We start from the raw sequence: 6,000 nt of genomic DNA, 5'->3' as shown, positions 1-6,000 counted from the left end.
TTGATACACTCTGAATATACCACAGAGTGCAAAATATACTAGATTGTTTTGTTGAAAAAAAAAATGCCATACAGAGAGGTATTCATTTTATATTACGTCAAATACACATATGCATGTTATATACCGCAAAAATACTAAAAATATACGAAATACAATGGTGTATTGATATTGTACTACATTCAGAATATACCAAATAGAGTGTAAAATATATCAGATTGACAGCAAAGTTATTATATTTACAAAAAATAGCGAGTCCTTCTCATTTTCCAACTTCTCTTGCCTTTACATTATTTGCTTTTTTTGCTGTTTTTGCTGCTCTCGAATCAATAAGTATTTCAAAATTTAATTAATTTGCTCAATTGAAAAAATGAATATAATTATACGAGACGTTGTAGCGTCTGACGTAAATTACGTATACGCATCGAATTGCCATAAAGAGCTGAAGAGAGAGAGAGAGACAAAGAAAACGTTTGCCTTGAAAGACTTTAAATATGCAATCTATATAAGTACACATTTTATACTTCTTAGTTACAAAACTACGATCATTTATAGTATATTAATTATTTATGAGTTTTCCACACTCAACATCAAACTGGCAGCAACTACTTTTTCCATAACGGCACTCAGCCCTTCGCTTGCAGTGATTTTTGGCCAATCACATTTGAAACATTCCCAGCGGCAAGCAAATAATCGACTTCATTTAACTGAAACTCCGCACAATTTCTTTGCTTGCCACGTGATGGCAATTCTCCAAATTTTTCTCTTTTCTCTCTCGCTGTTTCTCTTTCTTTGCTGCAATGCTGTGTATTTTTATATCCGCTACCCATAGGGAAGAAGGGTATTATAACTTTGTGCCGACAGGAAATGTATGTAACAGGTAGAAAGAGGCATCTCCGACCCTATAAAGTATATATATTCTTGATCAGCGTCAACAGCCGAGACGATTCAGCAATGTTCGTCTGTCCGTCTGTCCGTCCGTCCGTATGAACACCTAGATCTCAGAGACTATAAGAGATAGAGCTACAATTTTTTTTCGACAGCATTTGTTATGTTTGCACGCAGATCAAGTTTGTTTCAAATTTTTGCCACGCCCCTTCCGCCCCTGCAAATCAAAAAAATCGAATAACAAGCCTAATTTTAAAGCTAGAGTTGCGAATTTTAGTATATACAATAATTACTGTAGTAGTTATGAAAATTTGGTTGCGATCAGAAATAGAAATTATGGAAGTTATTAAAGAAATACTTTTGTATGGGCAAAAACGCCTACTTACTAGGGGTCTTAGTTGCTTTGGCTGACAATCTGGTATATTGTGCCGTCTATGGTATATTTTGAATGGTGTACTATATCGATATACCAAACATATCATTTGGTATATTTTTAGTATTTTTTTTTTTAGTATTTTTTGCCTTTATTCAAAATGGGTAGCAGGTATCTCACAGTCGAGCACACTCGACTGTAACTTTCTTACTTGTTTATCAATGGTATTACGCTGTAATATTACATTATATGATAGATTTATTCCCAGCACAATTTTAACTGCCACTTTTTCCGTTATTTCCGATTTGGACATTGCAACAGTTTCTGTTTTTTATTTTTTTTTTTTTTGTGCGCACCCCAAAATTTTCTCCTTTTGCGTTTTCCGCTTTCAGCTCTTCTTGGGCCATTGGCGATTATGTCCTTTGGGTGCTTTTGCTTTGACTTGGCCAGTTGCTTATTTTTTTTCGGTTTTTTTTTGATGATTTTTGTTAGCACTTTATCTACTTGCGAAATCTGTATGCAGAAAATATTTGCTTGGAATGGGAAGAGAAGGATAGATACGAAGACGGACGACGGACGAAGGGACGTTGAAAAAAGTTTTGTGCCGAAGTGAAAATGATAAACATCTTCTGTGAAATTCTGTGATTTTCCTTTTATGCTTCAGCTTTCAAGCAGCTGACACAGAGTTACACAACAACAACAACAACAACAATAATGAAATGCTGATGGTTAAACTAGTAACCATAGTTTTACAGACCCAAAAAAAAAAAAAGAAAAAGAGGGAAAAAAAAGAATACTGTAGCCGCAACAGCTCAACTATTTCTGCGGCTTGTCCAGGTTTGGGTTTAGTTTCGGGTTCAACGAGAACTTCGAATGGCACTTTGGTTGGCTTGGGTTGGGTTGTTATATCCTCGATTTTTCGGTCCCTTGGACCATTCGAAACTCCGCCATCGATGGTGTGAAATGTAACAGCCACTTATTGTGATTGTGATTGTGATGGTGCGATGCTGATGCCGATGCTGAGGATGAACTAAAGCATGGGCTGGCGTATCAGATAGCATGCAACCACGCTCTTCTCTCTCCCCTCTCCTCTCTTTCCTCTGTTTGCCGCTTCTAACATGCCACACTTTTATAACAGTTTTTTTTATTCTTCCTTTTTTTGTATATTTCTTTTGACGATGTCGTTGATGGTTTTTGTTGCCTTGTCTTGTAATTCCTGTTGTCCCTTACTGCGATTGCAATATCACACACACACACACATTCACACACAGACTGTGCGCCGTATTTATCAATCAAATTGAAATCTATTTGTTGTTGCTTTGTTATCACACTCGCTTTTCAGTCCTTTTATCAGCTATGGCAACATCAGTGTTCTCACTCTCTCTCTCTATCTATCTTTCTGCCTCCTTTTCTTACTGCAGGTGGCGTCACATAATTGAAAAAAATAAAAACGCCACAGTTGAAAGTGTGTCAAAGAGTTTGTATAGTAAACGAACTGTAGATAAATTAAAGTTACAACATTTTCAAATATTATTCTTCATTAAATTACAATTGTAGATTACTAATTATAAAGTTTTGAACTGGATTATAAAGTTGGAACTCAGTTTTGAAAATGTCACAACTTTTGGAAGACTATCGAAATATTCTAATCGAATCATTAATACTATTCTTTTTTTATATTCCTTAAATCAGCAATGTTTTTTTTTTTTTCAGTAACATGCACTACTTTATGCTATATTTGTTTGGTTGGAGTTAAAAACATTAAAACCATTGACAGTTTATACACTATACAATATATGCGGACAAACAATCGATAACTCCATCAATACTATTGGTGGTTGCTACCGATAGTAGACGCTATCAATAGTAGACTCTCTATAACATAATTTAGTGAGTTTGTCAAAATTTTGTAGGAAAATTTCAAATAATTAGATAATATTTAAATACAAAATAAGTCTAGTCTAAAAAGGGTAACTAAATCAATTTTAGTAATATTCTATTTTGCAAAATCAACAAAACAATGAGACGACAATCGTATGAAATTTGCAATCGTATATAGTATCGTATAAGACTAGAAGAATCCTTGCCTGACCTTAGGGCAAGGACACATTGTTGTTATTGTTGGCGTTGGGTCATTCAGGGTTAATGTGACAAACGCGTTCGTGGACAGCTGCGGGCGATGCCAGAAGCACACAGTCACAATGGCCATTACTTAAACGAGGTGAAAAGAGAGAAGAAAGAAGTGGGAGTGGCAGTGGGAGTGGCAGTGGAAGAGACTAAGAGACAGGCAGACAGGCGGACGGACAGACGGACGGACAGGCGGACAGGCGGGGATATTCAGGACGTTGGCGCATATCCTGCAGCACAATTGAATTAGGTTAGTCATGCTTTAATGCACATCAACATACGTGCAGCCAGCCAGCACATGTGTGTGTGTGTGTGTATGTGTGTTGTAGGTGTGTGTGTGTGTGTGGGGGTTTTGGGGTTCTCTCATAAATCTCATTGTCAGTGCTTAACTTTCTTGTTGGTTTAACTTAACTTGAAGCAGCAATGGCAGCAAACGGCAGCAACAGCAAAAGCAAAAGTCATTTGTCATTTCTGTTGGCAACACATACACAGTCATACACACACACACACACATACGCACACTCACCGAACTCGACAGACAGTCGCATGCATATGCATTTGGATATATTGTATTCTATTCTATAATATACTATCTCTAATATCCTTGCTACAAATAGAACATCGCAGCTACCGCATGAAACTTGCAACATGACTCAGCGTGAACAACAAGCTAAGCTAATTGTACAGTAGAGTCATGCTACAGTGAACACTAAATATATCGAATATTTCATTTGCATCAATTCAATTCAATTTAATATATCCTGAGTTCACTGTAAGTTAAAGAGTGTCCTATAAATAGCAAATGAATTATAATAATTGTGCGACGTAGCCAGCAGCAATATTTAATTTTAGCTTAGCTGCCACACTGTGAGCAATTCATTTAGTGGCATATTAAAGAAATTATATTGTTTTCTTCGGTTTGAGAGCGTTAAGCTATCTCTTTTAGCGGTCACAAAAAGAAAAAGTTAAAAAACCGTTAAGTTAATTTAGTGACATATTTATCTCGTTTAACGGTCACAAAATAAAAAAAAGTTTAGAATGTTTAAAAGGTAAATTCTATTTTTTTTTTACTTTTCTCGAGTTGTGGCTGTTAAGTGCAGTGTAGTTGTAGATATTTCATATTTCTATTTTGTTCACTTAGTACCATATTTTTGTTGTTTACTCGCTTACTGGCCAACATAAAAGAAAAACAAAAGTAAAAATTAAATGTTGGAGGGGAAATTCTATTGTTTTACTTTCGCTTAGCTGCCTAGTCTTCATTACCCAGCTGTGGCCGCTAAGTGAGATATGGTTGTATATATTAAAACTTCATATATTTAACAATTCAATTAACGAAAGTAAAAATTAAATGTTGGAAGGAAAATTCTACTGTTTTACTTTCGCTTAGCTGCCTAGCCTTCATTACCCAGTTGTGGCCGCTAAGTCAGATATGGTTTTAGATATTAAAACTTCATATATTTATCAATTCAATTAACGAAAGTAAAAATTAAATGTTGGAAGGAAAATTCTATTGTTTTACTTTCGCTTAGCTGCCTAGTTTTCATTCCAGTTGTGGCCGCTAAGTGAGATATGGTTGTATATATTAAAACTTCATATATTTAACAATTCAATTAATGCTATAAATATCCAACATGTTTGTATACATTTGTAGTGTATTAGCACATTCGTTGACATCGGTGTTTAGTTAATTTCATTGTTTCGCTTGGCTTTATTTGTTACGCTGTTTGTTCTTGTGCCTGGTATAACATGCAGTCAACTGCAATAAATATTAAGTTAAAAGGATGTTTGCCAGTTATTCTTTGGCATTTGCAAATCCATAATTCGAGTGCACTGAAAAATGCAAAAGCCATGTTTCTGAACTTCACAACTCACACACGACTTTCTGTCTGTCTCTGTCTCTGTCTCTCTCTCTCTCTCTCTCTCGCTCGTGCTCGTTGTTGTTTCACGTTTCCCTTTCTTGATGTCAGCATTTGAGAGCCACTTGACTTAATTAGCAGCAAATTACTTAGCTCTCTTATCATATTAACTTAATCATCATAAACAGTCAATGTGGGTGTGGAAAATGTTACACTGCGGTTGCTTGCTGCGGTTTCTCTCCCTCTCCCTCGCACTCGCACTCTATTATTTATATTATGTTTATGAATGATTTCTTAAATTGGAAACTGTGCTGCGTAATATTGAAATCATATTGAACATAATTCATAAATTCAGTTTTAGTCACAAATAATTAAAGCAGTCAAAAGACTTTTTGTTTATAGAATATTTTGACGCAAATATCAGTATCAGCAATACAAATCTATAACCCAAAACAAAAATTGAACAATGAATTTCGATAAATTTGTTGCGCGAGTAGCTAAAATTACAACGATATTCTGGTATCTGAACTTTGGCATCTCAGTTTTGTGTGTGTAATATTTGTACTAAGAGAGCGTATTATTATATGTTACATATTCAGAAAGCAGACCCAATGGGTATTTCAATCATGTAATTGAGCCACAACAAAGTGGAACAATGGGCAACATTTGTATATATGCCAATCAGGGCATTCATTGTGTGTTGGGATTGGGATTGGGATTTCGCCACAAAACCCCGAATCCCCGAAACCCAAACCCAAA

General features: G+C 35.5%; 1 long non-coding RNA gene across 1 annotated transcript; it reads right to left on the bottom strand.

Annotated features, from left to right (window-relative positions):
• Positions 1 to 4,958: 4,958 nt before the first annotated feature.
• On the bottom strand, positions 4,959 to 5,636 carry LOC132796711 (uncharacterized). The gene is made up of 2 exons (XR_009633581.1): positions 5,258 to 5,636; positions 4,959 to 5,141 (listed from the first exon to the last, which is right to left on the bottom strand). It is a non-coding gene; the product is annotated as an uncharacterized LOC132796711 (long non-coding RNA).
• Between the last annotated feature and the right edge of the window lie 364 nt (positions 5,637 to 6,000).

This window comes from Drosophila nasuta, chromosome X (assembly GCF_023558535.2).
Source record: "Drosophila nasuta strain 15112-1781.00 chromosome X, ASM2355853v1, whole genome shotgun sequence".
Lineage (NCBI taxonomy): Eukaryota > Metazoa > Arthropoda > Insecta > Diptera > Drosophilidae > Drosophila > Drosophila nasuta.
Note: the sequence above shows the minus strand (reverse complement) of the source record. Positions and strands in the feature narration are given on the sequence as shown.